We start from the raw sequence: 13,750 nt of genomic DNA on the forward strand, positions 1-13,750 counted from the left end.
ATGCTTACATCTCAAAGGCTCTCTACAAAATGGCTCAGACTCGCACGTGCTCAGTATTTATACACATGTGCAAGCCCATGGATAGCTTCTTAAAAGTATACATACATACTGATGTACAAGTGGTAAAGCACAAACTGTGACATCTGGTGATGCTGTAAATTTACTTGGTCAGTGTTCCCACCCTCACCTGCGGCTATGAACTGTGGGTAGTATCTGAAAGAATGAGATCCGTCACAACTGGTTGAAATGAAATTGCCTTATGGGGTAGATGGGCTGTTATTCCTTGACAAGATTGAGAAGCTTGGCAGATTTTGAAGATCTTAGACTAACTTCTCCTCCAGGTTAACAGGAAAGAGTTAAGGTGGTTTGGACACCTTATCTGGATGTGCCCCCACACCCAAGTCGTCTGCCAGCCATAACCCACTAGTTGGAGGTGTTAGGACAAGCTTTGGAAAATTTGGAAGAAATATATTTCACCTTGCGTGGGAATGCCTAGTGATTCCATAGAATGAACTGTAGAAAGCAAATGGAAGTAGGGAAGTCTGGTAGGTTTACTATAAATGATCGTATCTTGTTAAATGACAGGTAATTGTTTTGACAACCCAACATCTAAACATTGGGAAATCCCTGCTCAAAACAGCAGCAGTCCCAAGGTTACATTTTTTTCTGCTTTGCGCAGTAGGAGAAAATGGCATTCAGGGTGGCCACATTCTACATCCAATGGCAGGGGAGATTCTTTATTCCTTTAATTATAGCTTATAATGTGGCATCAGAAGGAGACAGTTTATCTGTAGTCTGCCCATTTGGGGTGCAGCTAAGGTGTTGGCACTTCCTCCTTTCATCTTCGGATGCCCAAGCCCTGTTAGCTGACAATAGCCTATTGAAAGCCTCTGTGGATTATCATCCCACCACCTATAAAGATTTTGCTTTCCAAGGGTCCACAGCCCTCCTAGTGAAACAATACTTTCTGATGTCTTTGTTAAAGTAACTTTTCTCCATCTGACTCTGACGGCCTTTTCTTTCTCGTGCATTATTTTAACCCCTTCAGTTTTCCATTGAGGTATGTTGTACATAAATGTCAAATTCTTTGTTTCTCCAGTAGCCTTTAATGATTTCTCTTCCCTCATTTTTCCCACAAGGTATGTTTTGAACTTGTATCTTATGCTTTTTCACTCCTGGGACTGTCTGGCTGGGATTACAGAAGTGATTGCCAAGAAGTCTTTCACAAGTAGACCTACTCTGCAAAGTTGAAGATGTTCTCTGTTTTTAGTGGAGTGCTACCCAGTATTGCATCAGTTAGTTTACAAATTCTTCTGACCTGTCGTAGGCACATATGAGCTGGATCATAGCTGACACATGCAAAACACGGTCTGCCGTAATGACATTATAGAGGGCAGGATTGTGACCAATTGGCCAGACAGGTATTTAAAAGCATACAACATCTCCACCTGCCTTTGAAAAAAACTGTCATCTGCTTGGGATTTGAGGTTTGTGATTGACAGCATCTGTGTTTTTTTGGTGACATTGAAACTCTTTGTTGGAAAATGCTTTTTCTAGTACCCACCTCCTCTTGTTCATAGATAGGTACTAGGCTATCAGCCCAAGGGCCTACGTAAGCCTAGCCAACAAGTTCCCTGGCTTACGCCACCCAAGAAAGTTATTTTCCTGTGCCACTGTCGAGCAGAGACACAGAAGTGATCCCCGGGGTGTATTTCCTTTTTCCCAACCACTCATCAAGATTTTTCTTGAAGAGTGCTAATGAAGAACTTTGCTTGACATAGATGGGTAGCCTGTTCCAGAGTATGGGAAGTCTCTGGGACAGGAATCTATCCCTCCAGCATGTCCTGTTTATTGTGGTGACAAGGTTTAGGTCCCTAGAGCATGTAGCTCGGAGGGATTGGTATTTCTTTAGGTGTAGCATGTCCAACAGCTCTGGGTATGACATAGCTTTATATGTTAGGCAGAGATTACCTCGGACTCAGTGATATGCTACAGAGTAAAGTTTTTTGAGGTGGTCAGTGTAGGGCATTTGTTTGAGGCCAGTAATCCTCTATGTGAGGTACTTCTGTGGCCTTTCCAGCTGCTGCAGATATCTTGAGAGGTACATTCCAAAAGGGGCGTTGTACTCTATAATGGGTCTAATGAGTGTCGAGTAGAGGGGAACAATGACCTCTTTTTTCCAGGATGAGAACCCTTTTATGATGAGGTGTGCCACGTAGAAGGACTTCCTGACTACTGTGGCGATGTGACTATCAAAGGAGAGACTACTGTCCACCTGGGTCCCAAGGTCTCTTATCACACATTCGGTGTTAAGTAGATTGCTGCCTATGTGGTAGTTCATGGGTACAGAGTATTTACCAAAGGGGATGGCACTGCACTTTTTAGCATTGAGCTTGAGGCCATGGCTCTGACACCAGGCATCTGTCTCAGCGAGGCCCTTCTTTAGGATGTCCACATCATTTGGGGACTTGACTATGGCTCCTAGTTTGCAATCATCTTCAAACTTCGTTAGCCAGAGGCCTTCTGTATTAGCTTGTACTTCAGAAAAGTAGATACCAAACAGGAGAGGTCCCAGGACGGAACCCTGAGGTACTTCACTTGTCACTGCTTTGAGATCATATTTGGAGTCTGCAACTTTTACAGTGTGGGTTCTGTCAGTGAGCCAGTAGGCAACCCATCTTGTGATGTAGGATTATGGTGCAGCAGGCCATCATGTCTTGAGAACACAGTGTGAAGTGCACTTATTTGCACGGGAGGCCTGTTGTCATTTTTGTTTCATTTGTGCTTTTGGAAACGCACAACAGGCATGTGTTGAATTTAGATGCCCCTCATCAGTTTTCACCATCAGGCTGAGTGGAGAAAGGCATGTCCTCTGATGTCTCCATCCTGACAGTAAAAGAGCCATTACCCCTGTGCCCAGTCCTTAACTCCAACTCCTGCAGTATACTGTGCTTTGATGTCAGTGCTGTTTATCTGCACATGACCACATATGCACCCTCCACAGTTGACTATCTGCCTGTTTTTCCGTTGTACTTTTTTGTTTGCATAAGCATATAACCCTACTTCCTCTGCTGGGGACTGTAGCCAAGAAGGAAACTCTCCTACCACAACGATGAGTGAGCAAATATTTAAGCAAGCAATTATACTGCTTCAGTCAGCTCCTTTAGCATCATGGCCTGGTACTCAAACCCATGTACCCTGATTGGCAGTCAAAGCTTCATTCCTCTGTACCTTAGAGGTGGCTAAGATCAGTCTCATCTTTTTTAATATTAAATGAAGGCTGTCTAGGGCCTAAGAGAGATTTCGTATTTAGGCGGTATGAGTCACGGTCTGTTGAGCATTGAGACAGAGGTTATGATTTATTGACTGACTCAGGATTTTCAGCTCTGAGAGGTTAACCATGTCAAACACTCTGTCCACTTGCACTGAGGCACATTATACCAGTGTATCATCACCTGTTGAGACAGATGAAAGGGTGAAGTTGAATTCCCCTGTGGAAATTGGGAAGCATGTGTGTATACTGCTGGTTGGGCGGCGGGGGGGGGGGGGGGGTTTCTCCGGTATATTTTGTGTACTTGCACCAAGCCAGCCATACAGGACCTGTTTGCTTTTCCATAACAGTGGGTCTGGCATTTAATCATAGTTCAGCAGTTAGAGCATTGCATTTTGTGGCAGGAGCATATAGGTGTGATGCTGAGTTATGGATCAGCTGAATACTAATTTTGAATGTGCATATTTTTGAAAGAAAACACTGATTCATAATTTCTAACTTAACATTGTACTAAAGATCATAACTCTGTAATGTCCCTTATTTTGCAGAACATCCCTGATTTTGCCTAATATTTTAAGCTCGTTCCTCATAAAATGTTTGATTTTCTGGTATATATTTGAGAATTTTAGTGATCCGTTAATAGCAGACATTGGAGTTTTAAACTTCTTGTTCTTCGGAAAATGCTTTATGCACAAGACTGCATTAATGCCTTGGAGATGTATAATATTTTTACTGTTCCCTTAAGTAGGGAAATCTGCTTATTCGTAAAGTTCAAGCCCTTAATGTTGCATTCTTGTAGACATTAACTGACCTTCCCCACATGCATAAATATCAGCACCAGCAGTCAGGATTGGCAGATCAGGTTTTTTTTTTTCACTGCAGAAAAACTCAGTTAATATATCACTTTTTAACATTTTTAGATAGGCCCAAGCACAACAGAGCCATTGTTTCACTCTTACCAGTTCTGAGCGTTCCTTTTCATAATTTGAGCATGTCCCATGCCCTTGGTTTGATGCAACTTTTACCTATGAAATCTTTGCAAAAGAACATTTACTGTGGTTTCATATATGTCCTGATTAATGCCTTGTTATTGTAGTTCCTCCCATGTTTTCCTTTACTGTTTAACAATGTTTTGTGTATAATTATATTAATGCCTTGTTATTGTAGTTCCTCCCATGTTTTCCTTTACTGTTTAACAATGTTTTGTGTATAATTATTTGGGGTAGCATCACCAGGTGCACTAACATTCTGAGGAAAATGGGATGCTTTGTCTTTCCTATACATTAATTTTAAGAACATAGTGCTGTAGCAGATAAATGGAGAAGTTTCCAAATGGAAGTACTTAAATATTCTCCCATTTTCTATTTAGCCCATAGCAGTGATAGTGTAATTTTACATTTTAATGTAAAGAAATTGTTTCACTTGAAACTGTAAACATACTCTGAAATGCATCTCACTTACTCATTACTCTGCACTTCTGCTGTCTGATTAATCCTACTCCAGGTGCATAAAACAATGTGCATATTTATGAAGAAGGCCATTTATATTGTATAATGCATTGTCTGTTAAACCCATTCCCCACAGATATTTAGTATACTTATAGTTTCAAAATTGATGATGTACCTGAACAGAAACTATGTTGCCTGATTGTATGCGACCACTTCTAATGTTACAAACACAACAAAAGTAATTCTCCCCCTGACTATAGGCTGCGGTGATTAGATAACAGCCTATTGGGTATCTGTATACCACACAGCGCAGAGAAACCGATAGTTAAGCTGCTGCGACATGATATTCTGGACACATTGATGACATATGTGCTTTTAAAGAAGGAACGTGAGATGGCCAAAGAGACCTCCCTTCTAGATGTGCATCTCAGAGCACTTTCCTTATAGTTATCCTCCAGCATTCATCCTCTGTCAAATAGTACAGCACGTTTTGATCCTTTAATTTATAGTGTCATCAACAAAAATGATGAGACAAACTCTGGCATAGTTAGATTTCTTTATGGCTATTTTCAGATGAAAATAAGAGCTCTAAAACTTGACTATGAAAAATATGCAAACAAATATTCTGACAGTTCTAACTTAACTAACTTAAGATTTTAACAATTAATGGTGTTCGCTGAACATATGCAAAGCCTGATATTCTCAAACTGTTTCACTTACAGAACTAAAGTGTCATTATTAGAGCAGCTTAGGAACGTTTGCCAAGATTGTACTAGTTACCTGTACAGATCATATTTAGTCGTATTATTGTCGTGTTTTACTTCTACGTAGATGGCCTAGCTATAGCTACATTAAGATGTCTCACTGCCTTTACTGGTTTAAATGTATTTATCAGTAGTTTCATGCCGCTTGTACTTTATCTATATGTAATTACAATGTATGACCTGTTTGTTGTTCTGCACTTTCTGGAATTGTGCTTTTTTATTGTACTTTTCTGGGCTAAATCTGAAAATGGTTCACGTGGAACAGCATTCTAACCTTGGTTAACAACTGAGTATAACATAAAATATTATTTTATTTCGTTTAGTTTATATTTTATCTAGGCCGTATGTTTGCCTGATGGACTGCATTTATATTGCCATGGTTGTCTGTTTTATTTTTCTGAATAAAAAGTACCTTGACTTCTTTGTGGAAGAATTCTGGGTAAAGTGAAAATGATGGAGAAAGCCTAAAATAAGGGAACATTTTTAAAAATGAATCTAATTAAAAAGTGAAGAGAGCAACGGTTTTTCCATCAACATGCATTTTCTGAACTGTAAGTAATATGGAGCTCTAAACAGTGATTTAGCAGAAAATCGGAAATTCTTTGAGGGACAGAGCAAAAAAATATGAGACATAAAGTCAGGGACAGTTCAGAGCTATGGAATAAAAATAACAATAAGAAAATTATTGTTATGGTCATTATTAGTTTTTACAATGTCTTATTTTAACGAAAGTGTCACCAGGCATTTGGCAGAGATTCCCTGCTGCCATGAGAGTGCATCAGTTCGGCATAGCCTTGGATTTATTTTCCCTTGCACAGCAAGTTTGTTCAGTATTTTAATTTTATTTTATATTTTGGTTTGACCTCTCCCTCCCTCTCATTTTTGAGGTTCTCTGTTTTATATCCTGGGATCTGCTAGTCTGGGACATGTAAAGCAGGGTTCTAGTGTGCGGTTACACAGTGACTGATTTTAATAAAGGAATATTCCCCACAAAGCCAGTACCAGTGCCCAGCAATTCATGGAGCATGCAGTCAAATTGGAATCCATATCTTCCCTGTTTTGGCATGTATACACATGGACATTTTTACGTAGATGTTTTTTCACTCCACATAGACCAGCAATAAAGATGAAATGAAATGCTGAGATGTGGACACCCCAATGCTGACTGGATACATATGGTTGTTAATTGCAAAATAATTTCCCTGTTTTGGTTAGACTTTAAATATCTTTGTAAAGCTCTATGGGATGACAACTGTACAATTTCTGACTCCCTTATCCTTTTCAGTGTTCCTGAAGTCATTCCTAAAAACCAAACATTTTTACTATGGTCTATCCTCTCTGTAGCAAGGAAAATTGTTACTAAAAATTGGAAATCACAATCTACTCCTGTCTTTAAAGCTGAGTTTATTCATCTTGTTAAATACATATGTAAGAATGAGATTGCTACTATAAAAGCAAGGACTAACAACACAACCCATCATTTAATTGCTTGGACAAAATTGTCTAATCTGTTAGAGAAATATTAAGTGTTCTCCTATGTATATTGCTTTTTTAGTTGTTATGGACATTGTATATAGTTTTTTTTTTTTTTTTTGTTACTATATTGTTATGTTATAAAATGAATAAAAACATTTTGGAAAAAAAATATTTAAAAAATTCATTAGCAATTCTGTTCAACTGAGTCAGCAAGATTTACAATTTAAATTTATCTGCCCTTTTATTAAATACATCTACAACTGAAATACTGTCATTAAGACCTGGTGGTACCCATGCATTCATTTTAATTTTCCAAACCAATTCTCTGTATGTCAGTATGTTTTCCCATGAGCCATCCCACTGGGGTCTTACCACTTTCTCAAGAACAAAAAATGAAAACTTTTTAAACCCTCTACAAAACATTGAATGTTTATAGAAGACAATAGTTTCATCATGTCTGGAAATGCTGTAAAGATGCTCATAAATTCTATTATAATGTCTTGCCTATATATAACGATGAACAGGTTTAACACCTTGCAACATACGCTAATGCTTTTGTGTTGCAGTTAAACTTTCACAGTTCTTTAACTGATCCATTAAAACTTGAAATCTCAATTTCATGTTTTAACATTGGTTGTTGTCCTTATAGGTTCATAGGTTGGTACTGAGCTATCTGCCCGAAGGCATATATTAGCCCAGCCACATTGTGCGGTATTCACCGCCCCTTTAGTAGTTCCCTAGACCCTTGTACTAGCAGCTAGTACCCTTGGCCCCTATCTAGTAGTGCTGTTGGTGTGATCCCTGGTGTGAACTTTTTTACCCATCCACTCATCAAGGTTCCTCTTGAAGAGTGATAGTGAGGGGCTCTGTCTTATGTAGATCGGGACCCTGTTCCATAGTAAGGGAAGTCTCTGCGAAGGGAATCTATCCCTCCGGCATGTTGTATTCATTGTTGTGTTGAGGTTTATATCCCTAGAGCGTGTAGCTTGAGTAGATTTGGTTTTGCTAAGATGGAGCATGTTCAACAATTCTGGGTTGGACATGGCTTTGTACGTTAGACAGAGATCGCCACTGAGAAAGTGGTATGCAACAGAGAACAGTCTTAGCTTTTTCAATCATGCTGCATAGGGCAACTGTTTGAGGCCAGTAATTCTCTTGGTTAGGTACCTCTGTGGTCTCTCCAGCTGCTGGAGATGTCTAGCCAGGTACATTCCAATTGGTGCATTGTACTCAATAATGGGTCTGATGAGGGAAGGAGTAGAGGGGCACCATTACATCCTTAGATCTTGATGCGAACCCTTTCATGATCAGATGGGTCACATAGAAAGATTTTCTAACCACTTTGGCAACTTGGTTATCAAAGGAAAGCTGGCTATCTACTTGGGTCCCTAGATCCCTTATTTCTTCTTCAGATTTCAGGGGATTACCTCCTGTGTTGTAGTTTGCGGGTACTCTGTTCTTTTGGCATTTCCCGGTTAGGGGTCGCCACAGTGGAAATCTGGTCCGCTAGTAATTGGCAGTAGATTTTTTTTTACAGGTGCCAAGCTGCCAGCTCGATGCCCAACCTTCAGTGAAGGTACGCCCATTCTACGCATGTCTTTCGAACGTCACTCTACCGCGGGGAGGACATGCAGACTCTACATAGAAGGCGCTCCAGCTGAGAATCGAATGGGAGAACCTCTTGCTGTGAAGCAACAGTGCTACCGCTGCACCACCGCAGTTTAGTTATAACATCCACATTTGTCTGTTCCAGTTTTTCTAGATCAGCTTTCTTTGTATTCTCCACCTTACTTTTAATATTTCTACTGTTTTGTATGCAAATAAAGATGTATTATGTAATTTATCCATTAACATATCAGAATTAATTTCAACCTTCCAGTTTCTTGTCAAGATTTGCCTACAGTCTTGACATCCTGTACCATATGTTAATACCATTACTTTGTTAAAATTTTTTGAAGGCTGTTTATTTTGTTTTGATTTTAAGAAAGGCAGTGTTGCTGTGCATTTAGTGGGGGCTCTCTGTTGCTGTACAGATGCAACTATTTCTCTTGGGCAGCAGTGGGGTTCTTTTCCTCATGCACAGTGTGTGTGTTCAGTGTTTTAATTTTATTTTTTTTTTATTTTATTTCTACCTCCCTTATTCTTTGAGGCTGTTACTGTTTTCCTTTGGGATCCGCTCTGCGTGGATATTAATTTAACATAGAGTCCCAGTGATTGACCATGAGCTTTGAGCAGTAGTGTACATCACACACAATACAGAGATGCTAAACCATGTCTAAACATCTGTGTGCAATGTAGGACAGACACAGCAATAGGACTGCGGAGTCTGTAAGTTTAAAAAAAATTCTTTATTAAGGTATGGTTTACTGAAGTACTGAATAGGGAAAGTGGTGGTTTAGTAAATCTGTATTGTGTTTTTTTGTTTTGTTTTTGCAACTGAATGCAGAATGCTACTCATGTTTAATAAAGCTGCTACACTAAGGCATTTACACAGTTTGTTTATTACAGGTGTGGCAGTAGCATGGAGACTTCACTAAGTTTAAGATTTTTTTCTTGAATGTAAACTAGGCAGTTACATTATAGGTTCATAGGTAGGTACTAGGCTATCTGCCCGAAGGCATTTATAAGCCTAGCCAGAATGTGTTGGCTTTTGCCACCCCCTTAGATTAGTTCCCTGTGCCTCTGTCCAGCAGAGCCACTGAAGTGATCCCCAGGGTAAACTTAATTCATAAACATCTATTTATGGACAAATGAGGCAGCAAACCGACAGTTTGGCAAGCTTAAAGGTTTCTTCTATAAGCTAAAACACTACTGTATTTATTGTTGTTGTATCTTTCGGCTTTTCCTGGTTAGGGGTCGCCACAGCGGAACTCCGGTCTGCTAATGATTGGCAGTAGATTTTTTATGTGCCGAATTGCCAGCCCTGACGCACAACCTTCAACGAAGGTACGCCCATTCACGCATGTCTCCACACAGAAGACGCTTTAGCTGAGAATCGAACAGGACAACGTCTTACTGTGAGGCGAAAACACTACCGCAGCACCACCACCACAGTTACACTACTGTATTTATTAAGCTGTTAAATTTCCAAGCATCTATTTATATAAAGGCATAGCAGCAGGACAACAGAGTCTGAAGCGTAAAAAGCTTAAACTGTCTGATTTTTTTTAAAGCAGACTACTAGTGAATGAGGCAGCTGTGGTGTTATTTGAAAGACTTGATTTACAGACAGCATTTGAAACTCAATAGATTATCTTAGTACCATTGTAACGGTGCTATTTGGCTTGCTGATGCACATCCTTGTGTACCTGTTTCAGCCCCCCCAGCTGCATTTACTTTTTGTACTTTATTTCAGAAAGTAACTGTTAGAATTAACTAATAGTGTTTTTAAAACCTTGAATTGCATAAGTAAAACATTTGTTAAACAGGCTGAAATTTTGTGCTGTACAGGGGAATAGTAAAATATCCATCTGTCCTAAGACTTCTTTTAAGATAGCATTATGTGGAGGACTCAAGTATTTATTATATAACCTGCTGCAGAACGTTTTTTTTTTATTCATTTGCAAAAAATGTCATATATTTGGTAAGAAGATAATTTCCTCGGATAAAAAAAATGTCTAAACTTTAATAAACTCCAGGACTCGCTTATTAACTCAGAAGGTAAAGACGTTTCTTAGAAGATGAAATCTCAGACTAGTGTACTCATTTTGGTGACCTCTCATCAATATTTGCACAAGCGTTGCTTACAGAACTGCCTCTGAAACAGCACTTATTACAGGAAGTGAGAGACATCTCAAGTGCAGATTAATCAATCCTCCTTGAGGACATTATAGAATTTCCTGTGAATCTGTTACTATGCTGAATAAAGCATTTGGTAGGGTCTGAGACAGAAGCATGTAGTTCAGTAGCAGACGATGCATATTTTCAAAATGCACCTACAACAGAATGTAGAGAATCTCATAAGTTGTGCAAAAAGTCCATCAATCATGTTAAAAATACAATTCTAAATGTCAAAGGATAGATCAGGAGTTGCTCTCTGATACTGTAAAATTGAAAATTAATAACAATAGTCCTGTGATAAAGCAAAGTAGACTAAAATTCAAGGGGCATAAAAATATAAATGTCATTTATATCGAAATTCAGTAAAGGGAGAGCACTGTAGTAGATCCATGTTAAGTAATTACAGGTATTTTACCATCCTGCCAGGAAAATCAATAATACTGCTCTTAGATGAAACAGAGGAGGCAAAGTGGTCCTGTATTCAGGTAGTGTCACACAATCAATAGACTGTACAGCTTTTTAAAAAATAGGCATGTCAAAAATAATGCATAATTATAAAGATATTGGTCCTAGGTAAATAATTTATTAAGGGAGCTGATAAGTCTGTTTTGTTGAGGAAAAAATGAGCAGCATATTGCTTTCCATGTACCAATGTTATTGACAGCCATAAGCCTTTATTAAAGTTATGACCGTCTTCTGAAAAAGTATAGTAACATAATTATTAATGCTGATAAAATAATGTTAAGGATGGCGATAGAGTATATGTACAGCTCTTGAAATTGTGACATTGCTAAGATATATTCAATGCGTGGGACTAAACCAGATTTTCAGCTATATTCCTAAGAAACTCCTTGATATTATACAATAAGTACATCACAGGAAATCAACTCATTACTTTCTGAAATGTGTATATGAAAAAATGGAGTTTTTTGGAGCATGGTCATCTAGACATTTGCCCATGGTAGGCATGGACTACACTTTTCTCAGGTTGGTTGTAACTCTACCACATCCTTTTTACATATGTGAACTTCTTGAAGCCCAAATTGTGCGGTTTTTTCAAAGTACTGTAGGAAAAGAGAGAAACCACTGACTCAAGACTGTATCATAATTTTATATATAATGCTAGATATCTGGTGCTTAAATTGAACAGCATCGAAATTGATTGAAACTAACAGTAATATATTGCCATCATGTCTGACACCTGGTTTAAACCTTAAGACTAGTACAACCACTTTTATTTTATTTTTATGTACACACTTGATTTGGTTAGCTACTAGAATCAAGGCTATTTTCATTTTCAGAGGGGATCTGGGGGAGGAACAGAACAGTATACTCTAATTCGTATTTTCATTTGAGCTATGACACAGACTTTGCATATACAGTGCATTTTTCAAAGAACTATTACAGTACATTGCAGACATCTTCTCAGAATCAAAGTAGCATACTAGAAGCAGTAAATAGCATTCGCACAACTTAAGAAAGGTCCATTGTTTTAGTACATTATGTTGTCCCTTTGGTATAATCAGTACATTGTGTATGTTGTGCATGCTTAACTTGAAACTATAGTTTTTGTACAAGAAGTTAAGAAATATCCTGCAGCGATGTATACATATAGGTATAAGGGGGCAGGCTTTAACATTATGTACCTAGTGCACCTACTATAAATGGAAAAAGTTGAATGACTTTAAATTTATTTTTAACTATGTAAATTTGTACATCTTGCTTAACTCATCAGATGGCAGTTATTTATAGAGATTTACAAAATAAACGTTCATTATGCACATGTGCTGTGAGGAGGAAATAGAATAGTAAGAGCTTTTTGTGTGGCACAGAAGGCTAGCCCTAACCCTAAACTAGACAACTAGGGTTAGACTAGCAGCCATTGTACTGCAGGGTTAAAGAGGGGATGGTGTGAAGGGACTTGGCACTCTTGCCTCTTCTTGGAGCGGAGGGTTACAGATGCTCAGGGAGTACACAGAGAAGTGAGATTTCCCTGGAGGAGACTGGGGAAACAGTTTCCCGTTATTCAGGGAAGGGGGTGGGGCTGCTTGATGACAGCATGCCTTTTATAGAAGTGAGGAATGCCCAGCATGGACAGCCTATTGCTGCCCACTCCTTCAACTTTTATGCATTTATTAGTAACAGCAACAATAATGTTTTATTTACAGTTGCATCTTCAGTCCATTGAGTGACCTAAACCTTAATGGCATAAACTGGGCTTTATGCTTTGCAGTTGTCCCACTTAAGGCTTCATTCATATATTTTACAGATCATATGCCTAAACTACATTTAAAGGGATTGATGTTTTACATGTTTCCATTTGTGTACTAACTATATATTGTTGTTGGTCTTCCTGCATATCTCAGTCTCTCAGCATCAGTCTTTGGTTTGAAACTAGGATACTCATATTTCTTCATGTAAGCTCCTGGAATGCTCTGTTGCTGAACAGTTTTCTTTTGGAACGATGGAAAATGGCTAAGTTTCTCCTTAAGCTTTGCACCTGTCAGAAGATTGAGAAGCAGAGTTCCCTTCACCTTTGTTGACTGACTCGCTCTTTGTTGGCCGAACTTCTTTTATTTCTGCCTAGTCTTTTCTACATCCAGATATGTCTTTGATCCTTCAGGAAAAAATATCTGAAGATAACCTGCTATATCAACTTGTCATATACCTGTTTGAAATCCCCTTATTACTGATATACATTTTGCTTCTCTTGTGCTTGATGTACATAGGATGATCATTTTCTACAAACAGTCTGATGCCCACACTTTCGTACTTTTCCTTTTTGTCAGAGGTTTGTGAGGAGCAGCTCTTTCCAGAGGTATAATTGCATCCTTACTAATGCAGGTCTCTTCTGTTTCCTGATGCCCACATTCAGACTGTATGGATGATTTGTCCTCTCAGTTGACAACTTTTGCTGTGGAACATGAAACCAAATGCTTATTTGGAGTTTCATAAATGTAGTGCAGTCTCTTTCTTCCAGTTTTCTCTGGTATAGCAAAAATTTCAGATCT

General features: G+C 38.7%; 1 protein-coding gene across 3 annotated transcripts in view; it reads left to right on the top strand.

Moving 5' to 3' along the window:
- The window catches only part of ACAD9 (acyl-CoA dehydrogenase family member 9), a 1,114,604-nt gene that overhangs the window by 769,928 nt on the left and 330,926 nt on the right, over nt 1–13,750 (top strand). The gene's annotated exons all lie outside the window — the stretch shown is intronic.

Source organism: Protopterus annectens, chromosome 7.part0, assembly GCF_019279795.1.
Source record: "Protopterus annectens isolate FY-2018-M chromosome 7.part0, PAN1.0, whole genome shotgun sequence".
Classification (NCBI taxonomy): domain Eukaryota; kingdom Metazoa; phylum Chordata; order Ceratodontiformes; family Protopteridae; genus Protopterus; species Protopterus annectens.